Source organism: Poecile atricapillus, chromosome 26 (assembly GCF_030490865.1).
Source record: "Poecile atricapillus isolate bPoeAtr1 chromosome 26, bPoeAtr1.hap1, whole genome shotgun sequence".
Taxonomy (NCBI): domain Eukaryota; kingdom Metazoa; phylum Chordata; class Aves; order Passeriformes; family Paridae; genus Poecile; species Poecile atricapillus.
In genome coordinates, this window is record NC_081274.1 from 4,073,979 (window position 1) to 4,093,111 (window position 19,133).

Here is a 19,133-nt window from a genome sequence, read left to right on the forward strand (position 1 = left end):
TATTTCAGCGCCACCCCAGTCCCTGCTATCCGGTTCCCGGTCACACCCGACGCCACACCACTCCTCTCCCATCTCTCCCAGTTTCACCCCAAGCTCATCCCCGTCTGTCCCCGCTGATCCCAGTGCTCCCAGCGTGTCCATCTCGCTGGTGCCCTCGAGCTCCCAGCCCGGCCCCGGCCGCCTGCTCTGCTCCCTGATGGATTTCTCCCCTGCCCACATCCAGCTGAGCTGCTCCCAGGGCCAGCAGCAGCTCTCGGGCCACGTGCTGGCCACTGCCGTGCTCCCCAGCGGGGACTGGAGCCAGCAGCTCCTGGTGCTGCTGGAAACCGCCCCCGGCAATGCGGGCTCAGCTCCAGCTGCCAGGTGGAGCACGTCAGCCTGGAGCACCCCCTGAGCCGGCACTGGGGCACGGCCCGGCCCCCACAGCGCCGGGGGCAGCGGGGGAGGCACTGGGGGGGCCCAGAGGGGGATTGGGGTGTGCTGGGAGGAACTGGGAGGGAGTTTGAGATAGACTGGTTTAAACTGGGAGAGGGGTTTGGGGGTCCAAAATGGCTGAGAAAAGGACTGGAGGATGTTGGGGAGGGTGGGATGAGGTTCTGGGGGTCCTGGTGGACACTGGGAGGGAGTTTGGGGGTGCTGGGTGTCACTGGGAGGGATTTGAGTGAGCCTGGAGGAGCTGGAAGGAGATTGGGCATTGGAAAGCAGGGATTGGGATGAGGCTGGTTGCACTGGGAAGAGACTGGGAAGAGTCTTGATGAGTCCTGGTGGGGCTGGGAAGGGACTGGGAGAGGGTTTGGGGGTCCTGGGGCAGTGGGGGGGCCCAGAGGGGGCTGTGGGATCCTGAGAGGAACAGGAGGGGCTCTGGTGGGTCCTGGGGAGGCTGGGAAGAGACTGGCAGTGATTTACCAAAATAGCGATATTGATCCAGTATCAACATCGATCTGTTAATGGACAAAAAACCTCTCCAACAGTTTAAAGTTACAAAGTGGATGTTTAATCACAGCACTGGGTGAGTGTGAGAGTCATCCCTTTAATACTCACTGCAAGTTGACAAAAGATTCCAGTGTCTATTTATTTACAAAAGTTTTAAATATCCAAAATACTAATACATATTAATACTAATACATATTCATAATGCTAACACCTCCCATGCTCCACTTCGGATTAAAATTCATGTTAATGATTTTAAAATGTCATTATGCCTGCATGGTGGGCTCTGTAATTTGAGGAGGGGGTCGTTTTGGTGAGGAGGGGTCATCAAGAGATGAAGGAAAACCGCTCTTCCTCACTCCCACCTTTCCACCTTTACAATGGTTGACATTACAAATGACATTTGGTACAATTCCAATTTCCTCCCTTGTGACTTTTAAATGGGTTTCCAGATGTAAGGTCTGTGATCTTCCTGAACCTGTTTATCAGTTTCTCTTTTCTCATTATATGCACAGCTGAACAAACATACAATGACAAGAAATTTTTTACCTCAGTCCAAGATTCATTATCTCAAATCCTGCTTCTCACTTAATCATTAACTCTAGTTCCAGCAAAATCTGTCTCTAGCTAAGATCTCTACTTTTTCTCTAATTCATCATTTTTCAAAATTAGTGAGTCCAAAGAAAGTTTCAGAGGGTCCTGGGTGGAGCTTGAGGTGTCTGTGAAAGGTTTTGGGGGTCCTGACCCCTGCAGACCCCCCAGGGATGCTGTCGAATGCTGCCCACAGCAAGATGCTGACAGGGATTGGAGTCTCCGTGTTGGGCTTTGTCTTCCTGGTGCTGGGGCTCAGCTTCTGCCTGTGCAGGAAGGTGAGGGGGGGTCCTGGGAGTCGTGTCCTCCCCCCACAGAGCATGTGTGCTCCCCTCTGGGCCCCCCAAGCCCGGTGTCACCCCCTTTTCTCTGCCCACACAGCTCCTGACACAAAATGTTCTGAAGGACTGAAAATCAACAATTCCCATTGTCATTCTGTATCCTGTTGGATTTTCATTCCCCTGCTTTCATCCAGGTGTCCACAGGGAGCCAGGAAGATGTGGAGCCTCCCAGCCAGGTGTCTTCCCAACACAGATCACCAGGACCACGGATCACCAGGGCTCTGCCCAACGGGGGTCACTGGGGATCATCCAACGCCGATCCTCCCATGGGGGATGGAGCTGGAGCAGCGCACGAAGCTCTTCCCGCACTCGGGGCACTCGCAGGGCTTCTCTTAATGGTGCCTCCTTTGGTGTTTGGTCAAGTGAGAGCTCTGTGAGAAGCTCTTCCCACACTGGGGACACTCGTAGGGCCTCTCCCCACTGTGGATGCGCCGGTGGACGGTGAGGTTACCATTGCGGTTGAAGCCCTTCCCGCAGTCGGGGCAGCGGAAGGGCCTCTCCTCTGTGTGAATCCGCTCATGTTGGAGGACATTGGAGCTGGTGTGAAACCTCTTCCCACACTTGGGACACTCGTAGGGCCTCTCCCCAGTGTGGATGAGCTGGTGTGCCCTCAGGTAGGAGCTCCACCCAAAGCTCTTCCCACATTCCAAGCAGGTGTAGGGCCGTTCCCCTGTGTGGATCACCTGGTGTGTCAGCAGGTGAGAGATCTCTCTGAAGCTCTTCCCACATTTCCCACACTTGTAGGGCTTTTCCCCAGTGTGGGTCACCTGGTGCCGGAGCAGCTCAGAGCTCCACCTGAAGCCCTTCCCACATTCCAAGCACTTGTGGGGCTTCTCCCCTTGCTCTGAGCTCCAGCTGGATCTCTGGCCGTGTTCCTGGCACAGGGAGGGTCTTTTCTCCTCGCAGCTCTGTGAATTGGGTTTGCAGCCCCTCCTTGTGCGGCATCTCCGTGGCTTTTCCTCCTCCTCCTCCATCTGGACACAGTTTGGGAACGTAAAATCCTGGCTGGGGAGAAAAAAACAACAGGAGAGCGCCTTGGGCTGGGGGTTCCTCCTTGCCAAAGTTCATCTCAGAAAATCACTGGGCATCTTGTATCTGGAAGAATCTCCAGAACACCAAGATTCAGCCCAAACACCCTCCAAACATCAAAACAGATCAAAAACTAATCAAACAAGATTCAGTCAAAATCCCCTCCAAAATAGAAATGTTCAGCCCTCACAAGAAACCAAAGCACCAACATTCAGCCCAATAAAGCTCAGAAACTCCAAGATTCAGCCCCGTGAAAATCGTGGATCTCCCTGCCCGGGCACTTGCTGCATGGGGGGGTGAGGGGGGCAATGAGGCCGGGCCGGAGCAGGGGGTGCCTGAGAGAGGCCCCGAGCCCGGGGGAAGCCCCTGCAGAGCCATGGAAGTGGCTCCTGGCCGGACTCGGGGATCCCCCTGGCGATCCCCGCTGGAGCAGCCTGGTCCTGAGGGACTCTGGCCCCTGGCAGGGACCCCAGGCTGCAGCAGGACAAGGATTCCTGTCCCTCAGGGGGAGGCACTGACATGACCTGACTGTGACCCCCATCCCTGTGCCTCTGGGCGGGGAGGGGGACGGAGAGGGGCACAAAGTTAAGCCCGGGAAGGAGGGAGAGCTGGGGGGAAGATGGATTTCCGTAGGAATTACTTAATTTCTCATTTTCTTCCTCTGACACGTTGGACAATAAATTCAATTAATTTCCCCAAGTCAGGTGTGCTGTGCCCGTGACCAAGGATTGAACTGTCCCCACCCTCATCCAGACCCCCGAGCCTTTCCTTGTGTGTTCTGCTCCCCGCCCAGGGCAGGAAGCAGAGTCACAGAGTTTTGGCCTCGCTCCGGCATAGCCCTGCTCCATCCCGGACTCACCCCCAGCTCGCAGCGCCCTCAGCTCCCGGGCACCCCGAGCTCCCGGCGCTTCAGCGCAGCGGCGCTTCCTTGGCCTCCTGCCCGGGCCGGGCCCAGCGCCGGGGCCGCTCCTCAGCCCAGGCTGCCGAAAAATGGCGGAGCTCAGTGCAAGGGAGGCGAGTCCGTGCCGTGTGCAGAGCCCGCCGCTGGCTGCGATTGGCTGCTTCTGCCGTCACTCGTGTCTCTGGCGCGCGCTGATTGGGCAGAGCGGGGACAAGCCCGGCCCCGCTGGCGCCCCCAGGGCGGCCGTGGGGCAGGAGAGCCGCCATTGCCGGAGCGTCTGTGCGGGCCCGGCAGCGGCGGCAGCAGCGGCCGGAGCCCGGTGAGGCGGCGGCGGAGCTCGGAGGCGGCCCCGGCCATCGCAGGTGGGAGCCGCGCTCGGTTCTGCGGGGGCTCGGGGCTCGCTGCGGGCCCGGGAGGGGGCGGCAGGGGGCTGTGGCGGGTGGCTTGTGCCGTGGCCGGCCCGTGTTGGCCCTGGGCTGAGGGCGCTGCGGGAGCGGCTGCCCGCGGTCTCCTTGCCGCTGGGGCCTCGGCAGGAGGCGGTGGCGGAGCAGCGCTGGCTCGTCCCGCTTCGTGTCGGGAGGCCGGAGGTGGCTGCGCTGTGCCCGGGGCTGGGCGGGAAAATTCCCGGCGCCAGAGGTTTGTGTGGCCCAAGGAGCCAGAGGAGTGGTGTGCGAGTGACTTTATTGCTGCCCAAAGGGAGAGGCCATGGGCCATTTGCCGTGCGCTCTCTCCAGTTGTTGGAGGACGCGGCCTCGTTTTTGTCCTGATTTTCCCGGCCGCATGTCCCTGTCCCTTTGCCCAACACTGGCGGAGGTGCTTGGAAGGTTCAGCCTTCCCGATCCGCCTGCTGCATGTCCTTTTTGTATAACATCCTGTGAAAAACGAGGTTCACATAATTTTTATAGAATTTAAAAGTTTAATAAAAAAACACTTAGGAGGAAAAAATAAAGTAAAGTATGCAGATACGGCCGGGTGTCTCTGCATTCAGCCAAGGGAGCACCCCTTACTAACAAAGGATTGTCCCTTAAAAACAGAATCCTACTACATATCCATAAATTCTCATACATATTCATACATTCTTTTTAGGATCTTTGGTGTTCTTCTGTTTAGTTTTCTCTTGCCCCCTTCTCAATAGATCAATCTTCTTGGCACCATCGAGATTTACATTCCCTGATACAAGAAATGCAATAAATTCCTCCCCCCAGAGTTCTGGTCACTGCTGTCTTCATCTGGATAAGATAGTTTATAAAAGAAAAAAAGGTCTCCAGCTATCTTTTTCAGTCTTTGGGTTACACAAACAAAAGTAGTTTTTGTTTTAATGCTATGTCATAGCTTAACATACATGTATTATACCACTATTTCTAAGTTTCATTAATAACAGAAATAAAGAAGACTATATTATTACAGCGAAATTTTTTAATCTTATACATATAATATTCATTATAATACTTGTGAAAAGCCAATAATATGATATGCATTTATAACAATATCCCCCTTTTTTCTTTTCATGAATCATTTGGCTTGAGCAATATTTCTTGTCCTCTAGCCTTCATTATTCGCTCATTTTTTTTCCAAATTAATCTTGCTTCTTCAAGAGGATCTTCTATGTTGTTCTGTGTCTTTAACACCATAATTTTTTGTGCCGCTCTAGATGTAGTCAATTTTGGATCTATAGGCATTGTTATCACTTGCATACTCTGAACTACTCTGGTGATTAGCTGAATAAAGCAGGGGATTAAACAAGGAAGAAATATCAAGCCAGTTGTAGCACACAAAAGGAAGAAGCCTGACTTTTTCCACCATTCTATTCCCAATAGATTATCCCACCAACTGCTTTTTAGTATTGGGTCCCATTTTTGAACTGGTACATGTGCTGTTTTTCTGATATCATTGACTATATCTAGAATGGCATCCCCATTGTCATCTATTTTTAAACAACAATCTGATGTATTAAATTTCCCACAAACACCTCCTTCTTCAGCTAACAAATAGTCTAAAGCCAACCTATTCTGATATATTGCAGCTCTGGCTTGACGTTGCTGAGTGGATATTAATTCTGTTACCCGAGCAGTTTTATTTGTTATTACTTCTACAGCTGCCTGGAGTCTTATGATGCGATTTAGTATAAATTGGGGTTCGGTATCCCCAACTCCCATCTTGTGCCCAGGTGGCTGGCCCATAGGTTTCCAATATGTGCTCAGGGGGCCATTTCTCATCTCCCCATTTTTGAAATCCTCCAATCTCCTCCCTTTTGCTTCTTTTTAGGTCCTCATATACTGGCACTCCTAGTTTGTCTCCATTTGGTCCTGGCAGAAGAAAAAATCCTGGCTGTATAATTCCCAAAGTACAACTCCCTTTCCATCGTGGGGGGAGTTTTGGGTATGCTCTTTTTCCACATATCCAAAATAAGCCATCTGGTGCTTTCCAAAAATCAATTTTCTGTTGATTTAAGTTGTTCCAGAGTTTGGAGATTTCAGGTATACTAAAGTAAGGATTCTTGCCTTTATTCTTACATTGAAACAGTTTAGTTTCATTATTATATTTGCAATCCCCTTCCTTTGTTTTTCTGGGAGCCCAGTACCAAGTTGGTTCATCTGGGATCCACCATGTGGAAGTTCCATTACTAACTTTATATCTCTTACAGGGAGTATTTCCTACTTCATTAAGGAAATTCCTCCCCGTGCGCCAGAGACATTCTTCTCCTATCACTGTTGAGCTTAAAATCCACCCTTCAGGACGGTTTTCTCTCTTTGTAATTGTCTGGTTCCATTTTAGGAGTTCAATTGGACCTAAGCTGCTGCCTTTCCGTGGCCATTCTTCTGATGTCAAAGCCCCTCCACATACCCAACAGTTAGTGATGTTAAGTTCCTTACTGATTCTCTCTCCCAACTCCACAAACTGTTTTTTTCCCCAGTCTTGAGATATCTATTTCTTTTTCTAATTGTTGTTCTAGTTTTGTATACAAATCTTGAAGTGAAACTGACACAGGATTAGATTGCTGTGCTGGTTTTGCCTTTTTGCTTATCAGTTGTTCTTTTTCTAAATCTTGGGTTTTGCTCTCAATAACATATGTAAAACAAATCCATCTCTCCCCTTTTGGACATTCACTTCCTAACCTATTACCACTTGCTCCCAAATTTTCTGTAACCCAATATTTTTTCCCATTATGCATACAGTTACCTAGTTTGGATGGGTTATAACAGTGACTGTTGATACGGGTATGAGTGACAAAAAAGGAACCTCGATGTCTTTGCATATACAGCTTTCGGTAGCATTTATGGCTCGTGTTTGCTGGTATTCCAAAAGAGAAAAGACAAAAAATGAGTGCAAAAAAAGGAGTAACAGAGGTCTGGTTTGGCTTGTATTCCCACCTCCCATGCCTATGGGGTTGCTACCCATAGCAGGTGTATTGTATCTTCTTGGTGGCGACTACAGCGGCCAACCCGGTCTTGCCCTCTATTTCCTTATCAACTCCTTTTTGTCAGTTTCCAGGCAAATAGCTTTTGGCACTTCCTCTTTTTTAATTTCTCAGTAAATCCTTTTTGACACCTTTTAACAGTAGTTTCTCACCGTTTCTTAGGTATTTCCCACTCAACAGGCACTAGTAATCTCCCATCTGTAAAGCAAAAGTTATCATTTAAGTTATTCTTAATAGATTTGGTACACAGCACTTTCTGCAATGAGAGGCTTAACTTTGTGAACTACAATACTTATTTTTCTCTAATTTAAGTACTTATATTTAATCCAGCTAGCATGTCTCATACTGGGATGATTTAGACAAGGTATATGATGTGGCACTGATGGAAGTTGTGATTTTCTCCCCTCCTTTATACACATCACAGGCAAAAGCAAAAATATATGAGGATTTCCCGACCAAAACAGCCCCAGTCCTCCTGTTTGGGGTGGGAATTTCCCCCCCCCCCAAGGTGGATATCAAAGGTGTCCCAGAACTTGTCCAGGCAGGACTTGAAATTACTGATACAGGCTTGCTCTTACTTCCCAGTTAGGCGTAATTCTTAGCTCATCCCTTGGATCATTTGGATTGTTTCAGTTCATTACCGCCGGTCTCTGTTCAAGACTCCATTTGGTATCACTCGGTTTCGGTGTTATAGTCCGATCTTATTGGTGTGAATCCAGCTTTAGTCTTTGGTCCAGATTGCAGCTTCGCTGCCTTAGTTATCAGTAGTACCTGAAAGGGATTTCTTAGCAACACAGGGAAAGTGAAAACATCACATCAAACAAAATTTAAGAGTAAACATAGAAGCTAATCTCTTTCTGTGAGTTCAAATTAGTTAAACAAGAAAGGCTAGGTTAGTTTTGACTTCAAATCCTTTTAGCTCTTTTTTTTAAATCTCTGACTTCTGAGGAAGTCAAAGGGGCATTTACAAATCCCATATTTCCCCCTCCCATTGGGACTTCTCGTAATGGGAATAAACTAGTAGCCTTTCTGTATTGTTTTGGGGAGGAGTCAGGGGAAACCTTCTTTTGAACTAAGCTTCTTGTATTTTGGTATGGTACCTCTCCGTTACGGGAGAAATTCTTTAGGAGCGCTGCGTCCATGGCAGAGGTTGATGGGATGGTGAAGGCAGGGATCCGTCCCGCCGCTGAGTCCTCCAAGGGGGGCCGTAGGCAGGAACTGGTAGCGGAACCACCGAGAGAGCGGAGTCTCTCGGCAGAAACCAAAGCGGGGCGTGGACAGTCTGCAGGTGTCTGCTGGGGCAGGAGCAGCGGTGCCCAGCGCAGCCGGCACGGACACAGCCACCGGGGCCGGGATGGCCGGGGCAGCTGCGGGAAAAGTGACTGAGGATGGGACAGCGGGGGTGCCCAGTGCGGGCACAGCAGCCGGGGCTGGGGCAGATGGAACCCCCGGCAGGGCCGGCGGGGTGCCCAGTGCGAGCCACGCGGCTGCAGCCGGGGCAGGCGGGACCCCCAGCGGGACATCTGCAGCAGGCGGGGGCCAAGCAGGAGAGGAGGGGGGAACACTTCTAAAGGGTCCCAGCTTTTCTCTTTCTTTTTTTCTTCTTGTTTTATCTTTGATAGTTCTAGAATTTTTACTCTCTCAGAGTTTGTGTCCCCCATCCAGCATGCTGCATATTCTTTCTCCTCTGCATTAAACGGTTCTTTTGAATTTACAAACACATTTAAGGCCTGACAAATCCAAGTTTCAAAAGAACCATATCTAGGCCAACAAACGTGGTCAGATCTTACTTCCTTGTTTGCCCATTCAATCATGCAAAAATTAATCATCTTTACTCTATCCTTTTCCCTTGTACTTGGGGTAATATCCCAATTAGCTAACATAACTCCCAAAGGGCTATCTTGGGGTATTTCTTCTAGCAATTTCTTTTTACCTTTGTTTTTCCCCAAACCCGACTTACTGGTTTTCTGCCCCTTTTTTTTTTTTTTTTTTTTTTTTTTTTTTTTAATCAATTTATTTCTACCAACCCAAACACTACCTTCTTCCCCACCTCTTCCCAGGCACTGAAAACCCTTTTTCTTAACAATACAATATTATACAATACCATACAACACAATAAACTTTTCCCCCCCCAAAAAAAAATAAAATTAAACATAGATTCAACAACATTTTCCTTCCTCCATTTCCACCCGCTCTTTTTATTTCTTTGTCTCTTCTCTGCTCTTCCTGAAATCTTACACTTTAAACCAGAAAAAAAACCAAAACAGCTCACTATCACAAATGCTTACTCACAATCTCACAAAAAAATTGTCTTGGGGCTTAACAAAACAAAAGCTATAACTACAGGGTGCCCCCCCCCCATTCCCCTTTAATTGCGACTAACACCAGCACCACTCTGCATTCTACTTGCACATCTGGCTTTAGAAAGAGCTCTCTGATAGCCTCACACCAGTCTTTAACCCCTCACCACAACACAAACAACCTAATACAGTCCACTTCCTTCTGAACAAACCAAAATCAACGATTTAAAATAACAATTACACATTTATTTACTCACATTCACTCACGTCTATTTTACTCACTCTCACTCATTTTTACTCAAAGCTAAACAACAATAAAATATGTTTTATTTTCAAGTTACTGATATCTTCCCATGGGTATTATAAGGCCTTGGATGTTTTAGGTTTCTTTGCTGTACCCCTCAATCCAGCACTGTTAACCCCGGATGCTCTTGGCTGTACCCCTCAATCCAGCACTGTTAACCCCGGATGCTCTTGGCTGTACCCCTCAATCCAGCACTGTGTTGGGGATCCCCGCTTTTATCCCGTTTTCCCAGTGGATTGTGCCAGGAAAACCCTCGGCTCCCTTTCCCGAGGGGCTCACCCCTCCCCTGAGACCCAGTCCCAGTGACCCCGGGGATATTTTGCAACCCCCCGCTTTCCGCTCCCCCAAAGATTACTTACAATCCGTTTTCTTCTTTGGGTCTTCATGCACAAGAATTATGGAGCAAATACCGCGGTTTAGGGAGCCTTTTCCCTTTCCTTTGCTTTATTTCTTCTCCTTCTTGTCCTCGGGGTATTTACCTGCAGCCACTGCTGACTCACACCAGGGGAAACGGAGCGGGGTCCGCTGAACTCAGCAGGGTGCGCGCTTTTTCCCACTCAGGATCCCTCGGTGCTCTTCAGAGGCGAGGTGTTTATCCCGGACAAAGAGCCCCCAATTGTGAAAAACGAGGTTCACATAATTTTTATAGAATTTAAAAGTTTAATAAAAAAACAATTAGGAGAGAAAAATAAAGTAAAGTATACAGATACGGCCGTGTGTCTCTGCATTCAGCTAAGAGAGCACACCTTACTAACAAAGGATTGTCCCTTAAAAACAGAACCCTACTACATATCCATAATTTCTCATACATATTCATACATTCTTCTTAGGCTCTTTGGTGTTCTTCTGTTTAGTTTTCTCTTGCCCCCTTCCCAATAGATCAATCTTCTTGGCACTGTTGAGATTTACATACTCTGATACCAGGAATGCAATAAATTCCTCCTCCTCAGACCTCTGGTCACTGCTGTCTTCATCTGGATAAGATAGTTTACAAATGCAGGAGTTCTCTAGCTATTTTTCCTCAGTCTTTGGGTTATACAAACAAAAGCAGTTTTTATTTTAATACTATGCCATAACCTAACATATATGTATTATACTACTATTTCTAAATTTCATCAATAACAGAAAAAAAGAAAACTATATTAATACAACAAAATTTCTCATTCTTATACACATAACATTCATTTTAATATTTGCGAAAAGCCAACAATATAAAATGTATCTATAACACTGGGCAAGATATTAACCCTTTCAATACAGAGATGAGACCTACAAACCTTGTTCATCTCTCCAGGGACAGAAAAGGACAGAGTAACAACATGCAAAAAAACCCAACATTAAAACATCAAAGTCAGTAAACAAAAAAGACAAACCTTAGATGGAAAAGAAATGAAAAAATGGCAACTGAAACTAAAATATTATTATAGTAAAGCCATAGAAATAAACAATGATATACTAAAACATCTCCTTTAATTCATGAAAAAAAAGTATAAAAAAATAAAGTATACAAATTGTAAATGTAAGGAAAAGCATCCATTAATGAAACCAAACAAATGTTAAAGTAACTGTAATCCCATAAAAAGTTTGAACAGAAAAATAACTAAAAACAATAAAATGCCCTTTCCCTCCAGGGAGAGAAGAAGAAACCTTCTGTTTCCAAAGATGATCACAAAAACAGAAGAAGAAAACATTTTCCTTCAAACAACTCATCCTTAAAATAACACCCCATGAATTCATAACCCATAGACACACCTCTAGGAGGGCTGTGAAAATGAGAAAAATGTCACGATAGAAAATTTTTTTCCCAGATGGCTACTCTTTGTAAAAATAAAAAACCACAAAAAACCTGTTTCTTGTAAAAAGGTCTCCATGATAGGATAAGAAAAGACTCCTCTCCCTACAAAAACTAATAAAAAACTCTTGTGTAATGAATACTGTTTAAACATCCCAAGTTCTATCTCTATGCTGTCAGTTAAAAAAAAAAAAAAACCACAAAAGTTATTCAGGAGAAGAAGGGCATTCTGAAAGTTTTATTCTCGTATCTCATTCTTGTAGTCCTGTTAATAAAGTTTCTTTAATCCTTTTAACTTTTAAGCCTGTTTTGCCCTTCTCCTAATCCATATCTCACAGTGAGAAATGAGTAAGTGCCCTGGAGATTTCAGCCAGCGCTAAACCCACCACATTATTTAGTGCATTAACCAAAAACTCAAATTATCCAATCTAAGGCACTGCACCAGGCTGAAGCTGAGGATCCCCAGCCAAGCTCAGAGGGAGGAGAACACAGCATTTGTGGGATCCTTTCCAGTCTGACTTGCTTTAGCTGCACCCTGGGGGAGGAGAGAGCAGGAGAAGGGTTGGCTGAGTCCTCTCCCCTCTGCCTTGCCCTTCTCTGCTGGATCCTCAGTTCATCCCACACCCACCCCAAGACTCCATCCCCATCCTACTGGTGCTGACGGGATTAAAGGAGATAAAGAGGAGATTAAAAAGATAGAGAGGAGAGAAAAAGAGAAGTTTAAATGCAGCTTGAATATTAAAGAAATGCATATGTTAGTGACTGCTGAGAGTTCAAAGGGAGCTGAAGGGTTTGTGAAGGGACAGGAGCCCGTGAAGGGCTCAGGAGCTGCTGCTGCTGCCGGGAGGGAGGAAATGCACCAATGGCTCCCAGCAGAGTCTGTGCTTTGAGGCTCTTTCCCAAACAGCTGCAGGAGGGAAAGCAGCTGAGTTTGGAGGAAGAGTTTTCTGCTGAGGTTTCCTGTTTGGAGCTGTCACAAGCTTGAGCTGCTCAAGGGAAAGGCGGCTCTGCTTCCAGCAGGGCCCAACTGCACGGGAGCACAACTTGGTTCCCTGGCCCTGAGCCAACGGGCAGCAGCAGCTTCTGTTCCCTCCTGGCTCTTGTGTCATTTCCAGCAGCACAAGACACACCAAGAAAAGCTCCTCCAGAACATGCCATGATCAACACAACCTGATTTCATTGCATGAAGGAGCTCTGACAGTCCCACGGGCTCAGGTTTGTTTGTCAGTGAACAGAGCAGGGAAAAGCACAGACACATTCCCTGCACAGGGAATTCACAGGAGGAAAGTGCAGCACTGGAGGATGTGCTTGGATACAACGTTCCCACGGCAGTTTTGGGGATAAAATCGTCAGCAGAGAGAAAAGAAAAAGTCCTACCAAGGGTGGGCTGGGGAGGGCTGGTGCTTCCCGGGAGGCTCCTGAAGCTCAAGAGGACAAAGCCCAGACCTTGTCCAAGCTCCGAGCTGGGTCTGAGCCAGAAACCAGGGGGTGGCAGAGCCATTGCTGCTGAAGGGCTTCAGATTGCCAAAGCTAAAGTGTCCAGTATCAAGGAACAATTTGAGGTTACGGAATTCTCAGTGCCCACGTTCCATCCCCTCATTTCAAGCTGAAAGTGGAGCTCCAGTTGTGACTCTGCTTTTCAATAATCAATGTAAAAATTCAACAAAATTCCCTTAGAAAGTACCCATGAAGATTCACATTGTGAGAGCTCACTCGAGACAGCCCCAACTCCTGCCCTGGTTCAGTCCTTGTCAAGCCCACTGTGCTTTCCAGCTGCTTTGCTCCAGCTCCCCCCAAATCACCATGAATTCCACTGAACTGAACCAAATCCAAGTCCTCGTGGGTCGGGACAAGGGCAGGGAGAGGTCCCTCCAAACCTCCCTGGGAATCACCCCAGAGCCCTCAGCCTTCCTTGTGCCCATCTCTGAGACCTCCGAGTGGCTCCCGTGGCTTTCCCAGTCCATCCCAGCCTCTCCCAGTCCATCCCCGTCACCCCAAATGCCCCCCTGGTCCATCTCGCCTCTCGTGGATCCCCTCGCCCCTCAGCCAATCAGAGCGCGTCTCTCTGATGACTCATCAGTTGCCGGGCAGATCCACAGAGCCGAGAGCCCCGCGCTGGACTCGGCCTCCCAGTGCCGCGCACTTCATTCCCAGTCCCTCCCAGTGCCACCACAGTCCCTCCCAGTGCCACCACAGTCCTTCCCAGTCCCACCACAGTCCCGCCCAGAGGCCCCAGAGTCACTCCCATTACTTTTTAGCCCATTCCCATTCTATTCCGAGTTCATTCTCACTTCACTCCCAGACCTCCACATTCTCTTCCAGTGTCCCAGTATCTGCTCTCATCTCTTTCAGTGCCACCCCAGTCCCTCCCAGTCCATTCCCAGTCCCTCCCAATGCCACACCACTCCTCACCCATCTCTCCCAGTTGCCCCCAAGCTGATCCCAGTCTGTCACCGTTTTCTCCCAATGTCCCCGGCGTGTCCATCTCGCTGGTGCCCTCGAGCTCCCAGCCCGGCCCCGGCCGCCTGCTCTGCTCCCTGATGGATTTCTCCCCTGCCCACATCCAGCTGAGCTGCTCCCAGGGCCAGCAGCAGCTCTCGGGCCACGTGCTGGCCACTGCCGTGCTCCCCAGCGGGGACTGGAGCCAGCAGCTCCTGGTGCTGCTGGAAACCGCCCCCGGCAATGCGGGCTCAGCTCCAGCTGCCAGGTGGAGCACGTCAGCCTGGAGCACCCCCTGAGCCGGCACTGGGGCACGGCCCGGCCCCCACAGCGCCGGGGGCAGCGGGGGAGGCACTGGGGGGGCCCAGAGGGGGATTGGGGTGTGCTGGGAGGAACTGGGAGGGAGTTTGAGATGGCCTGGTTTAAACTGGGGAAGGGATTGAGGTGCTTAGGATGGCAGGGAAAGGGTTTAAAGGATGTTGGGGAGGGTGGGATGGGGTTCTGGGGGTCCTGGTGAACACTGGGAGGGAGTTTGGGGGTGCTGGGTGTCACTGGGAGGGATTTGAGTGAGCCTAGAGGAGCTGGAAGGAGATTGGGCATGAGGTTGGTTGTGCTGGGAAGAGACTGGGAAGAGTCTTGAGGAGTCCTGGTGGGGCTGGGAAGAGACTGGGAGAGGGTTTGGGGGTCCTGGGGCAGTGGGGAGAAATTGGAAGGGGGCTGTGGGATCCTGAGAGGAACAGGAGGGGCTTTGGTGGGTCCTGGGGAGGCTGGGAAGAGACTGGCAGTGATTTACCAAAATAGCAATATTGATCCAGTATCAATATCAATCTGTTAATGGAGAAAAAACCTCTCCAACAGTTTAAAGTTACAAAGTGGATGTTTAATCACAGCACTGGGTGAGTTTGGGAGTCATCCCCTTAATACTCACTGCAAGTTGACAAAAGATTGCAGTGTCTATTTATTTAAAAAAGTCTTAAATATCCAAAATACTAATACATATTAATACTAATACATATGCATAATGCTAACACTTCCCATGCTCCACTTCGGATTAAAATTCATGGTAATGAATTTAAAATGTCATTATGCCTTTGTGGTTGGCTCCATAATTTGAAGAGGGGGGTTGTTTTGGTGAGGAGGGGTCATCAAGAGATGAAGGAAAACCGCTCTTCCTCACTCTCACCTTTCTACCTTTACAATGGTTGACTTTACAAATGACATTCGGTACAACTCCAGTTTCCTCCCTTGTGACTTTTAAACGGGTTTCCAGATGTAAGGTCTGTGATCTTCCTGAACCCGTTTATCAGTTTCTCTTCTCATTATAAGCACAGCTGAACAAACATACAGTGACAAGTAATTTTTTACCTGAGTCCAAGATTCATTATCTCAAATCCTGCTTCTCACTTAATCATTAACTAATTCCAGCAAGGCCTGCCTCTAGCTAAGATCTCTAATTTTATTAAAATACCTAATTGTTTAAAATTAATGACTCCAAAGGAGGTTTCAGAGGGTCCTGGGTGGGCTGGGAGAGACTGGGAGGGTCCTTGGAGGGGCTTGGGACGTCTGTGAGAGGTTTTGGGAGTCCTGATCCCTGCAGATGCCGCAGGGATGCCGTGAAACGCTGCCCACAGCAAGATGCCGAGGGGGATTGGAGTTTCCGTGTTGGGCTTCGTCTTCCTGGCACTGGGGCTCGGCTTCTACCTGTGCAGGAAGGTGAGGGGGGGTCCTGGGGGTGGTGTCCTCCCCCCACAGAGCGTGTGTGCTCCCCTCGGGCCCCCCAAGCCCGGTGTCACCCCCTTTTCTCTGCCCACACAGCTCCTGAAGCAGGGGCAAAAGGTTCTGGAGGATTGAAAGTCAACAATTCCCATTGTCATTCTGTATCCTGTTGGATTTTCATTCCCCTGTGTTCATCCAGGTGCCCACAGGGAGCCAGGAAGATGTGGAGCCTCCCAGCCAGGTGTCTTCCCAACACGGATCACCAGGACCACGGATCACCAGGGCTCTGCCCAACGGGGGTCACTGGGGATCATCCAACGCCGATCCTCCCATGGGGGATGGAGCTGGAGCAGCGCACGAAGCTCTTCCCGCACTCGGGGCACTCGCAGGGCTTCCCTTACTGGTGCCTCCGTTGGTGTTGGGTCAAGGTAGATCTCTGTGAGAAGCTCTTCCCACACTGGGGACACTCGTAGGGCCTCTCCCCAGTGTGGATGCGCCGGTGGACCATGAGGTTAGTGTTGCGGTTGAAGCCCTTCCCGCAGTCGGGGCAGCGGAAGGGCCTCTCCTCTGTGTGAATCCGCTCATGTAGGAGGACATTGGAGCTGGTCTGAAACCTCTTCCCACACTGGGGACACTCATAGGGCCTCTCCCCAGTGTGGATGCGCTGGTGTGCCCTCAGGTTGGAGCTCTGACCAAAGCTCTTCCCACATTCCAAGCAGGTGTAGGGCCGTTCCCCTGTGTGGATCACCTGGTGTGTCATCAGGTTAGAGATAGTTCCGAAGCTCTTTCCACATTTCCCACACTCATAGGGCCGTTCCCCAGTGTGAATCATCTGGTGTTTCCAAAGGTTGGAGCTCCGGCTGAAGCTCTTCCCACATTCCCCACACTCGTAGGGCTTTTCCCCAGTGTGGATCATCTGGTGCTGGATCAGGTGGGAGCTCTTTCTGAAGCCCTTCCCACATTCCAAGCACTTGTGGGGCTTCTCCCCCAGCTCTGAGCTCCGGCTGGATCTCTGGCCGTGTTCCTGGCACTGGGGGGATCTTTCCTCCTCGCAGCTCCCTGGGCTGGGTTTGCAGCCCCTCCTTGTGCGGCATCTCCGGGGCTTTTCCTCCTCCTCTTCCATTTGGACCGAGTTTGGGAATGAAAATTCCGGATTAGGAGGAAAAAAAGAGAGGAGGGTGCTTTGGGCTGCGGGTTCCTCCTTGCCCAAGTTCATCTCAGAAAGTCACTGGGCATCTTGTGTCTGTAACAAACCAAAACACCAAGATTCAGCCCAAACATCCTCCAAACATCAAAACAAAGATGAAAAACTACCCAAACACCAAATTCAGGCAAAACCCCCTGCAAAAGAGATAGATTCAACCCCTGCAAAAAGACAAAGCACCAACATTTAGCCCAATAAAGCTAAGAACCACCAAGATTCAGACCTGTGAAAACTGCGGATCCCCCTCCCCAGTCACCTGCTGACTGTGGGCAGGGCAACGCTCCTGGGACTGCACACACACAGAGGGTGGAACTTTTGCTGCTTCCTCTTCCTGCTCCTCCTCCTCCTCTTGTGGCCCTACTCTTCCTCACACTCCACTCCTCCTATTATTTCTCCTCCTGCACAATCCCACCTTCTCCTACTAGGTGCATATTTTGATCATTTTGCTCTTCAGCCCTGCTTCTCCTTCCCTTCTCCTCCTGCCCCCAGGCCCAGCACCCACTGCCGCCTCCCTCTTCCCCCCCAGTCCCACAGCATCCCACCGCAGGGGCACGGATGGAGCTGGGCCAGCTCGGCCTGGGGCAGCGCTGGGCTCTCGGCCGCTTCCGCCCGCACTCGCTCCCCACTGCAGCCGCTCCCGCCACCACAGCGCGGGGGGGCCCGGCCTTGGCGCTCCCCCCTCCCACCTCCCCAAATTCCCCTCAAGGGGGGCGCCAAGGCCCGGGGGGGAGGGGCGCAGCTGGGCTCCAGCTGGGGAACGCTGGCAGCTGCGGCTCTGCCTGGACACTGATGAGTCATCAGCGCCGCGCGCTCTGATTGGCTCAGCCCTGCCTGAGCCCTGCGCCTGCACCAAGGGGGGACACCCTGCTCCAGGGGGGATGGCCCCAAAACGGGGGAACCCCAGCAAAGGAACAACAACAAAGGCTCTTTACAAACTGATCCCGTCAACCTCATTGCACATAGGGCCAGGGACGTGGACATAAGGAAGTGACAGGAGGAGCCATCAGCTGCACAAAATGTTATTAATTGATGACACAGACTGCTGCTCAGCCAAGGTCCTGCTAAATTCATCAACTTCCAGAAGAACAACAAACACTTAACGCAGCCATCAATATCCTTAGCTATACAAAAGTGGGGTGCATATTAAGGGGGTGTGTAGGAGGTGCATTGGGAAGTCTGTACCATTACAGTACATCAACCAATGGGGAGAGGGAGATGTGACCAAGAAAATTAGGATGAAAAGGAGGCTGTGTCCTCCAACGACAGGAGAAATCTCATTAGAAATGTCCCATGGCCTCATCCTTTTTTATGAATAAAATTACTGTTACAGGACTCCTCTGTCTTCCTTCTGGACAGAAACCTCTGGGGATGTCAATTTTTCCACACACCTTGGGGCTCCTCCGCAATTCCTTCCACCGTCCGGCCCGGCGGGCACTGAGTGCAGCTGAAGGTGCCTCACCCAGTTTGGGGGATCGGCTCCCTCGGCTGGCGGCGGCACCGGGGATTGATTGGGTACCCGAGAGCGAGCAGGAGACAGACGAGTGACGGATCAGGGCGGCTCTCAAGAGTCGGCAGGGAGAGAGCACTGAAAATCTCAGCAGTGACTACAGTGGCATCTTCGGGGAGTAAACATGGCAGGGCACCCAGGGAGGGGACAAAAGGGAAAGCCACAATGGGGTCCCAGCCAAAGGGATGAGGATCCCAAAATATCTCTCAAGGGTCCCTTGGGAGCATGTGGAGGTCGTTTGCACATTCTCCCAGAGGGAATTAAGGACATGGACACCCAGCAAGGCAGTAAGGGAAGTCCAGAAGGGATTTAGACAAGAGGGGATGGATGGTGTTGGTGTACTGGGAAGGGATTGGCTGAAGGGGAGTGTGCAGGAATGTGCTTAAGGCAAGAAGCAGCAGGAGCAATCTATGGGGTAAGAAAAAGTGATGATGGAAAAGAAGAGGAATAGAAAAAAATACTGAGGATTGGAATGATTTTCAGAAGGGTCTTCTCCTCAGAATTTGCCAGCTGACCCAGATCCTTTGTATCCCAGTTTTCCAGGACAGGAAAAGAAGGAGGTCAGGATTTCAGGGGGTTTCTCTGAGCTGGGAGCGGCAGGAGCGGGCGCAGAGCTGCGGCACTGGGAGCACGGGCTGGGGGCCTGTGGGGAGCTGTGGGG

The 19,133-nt window shown here is 50.0% G+C and overlaps 1 protein-coding gene and 2 pseudogenes across 1 annotated transcript in view; 1 reads left to right on the forward strand and 2 right to left on the reverse strand.

The window, feature by feature from the left end:
• Window positions 1–19,133, forward strand: part of LOC131588452 (zinc finger protein 208-like) — a 443,404-nt pseudogene that overhangs the window by 169,871 nt on the left and 254,400 nt on the right.
• Window positions 1–19,133, reverse strand: part of LOC131588621 (gastrula zinc finger protein XlCGF49.1-like) — a 243,448-nt gene that overhangs the window by 135,675 nt on the left and 88,640 nt on the right. The gene's annotated exons all lie outside the window — the stretch shown is intronic.
• LOC131588413 (zinc finger protein 501-like) lies at window positions 1,904–16,884 on the reverse strand (annotated as a pseudogene).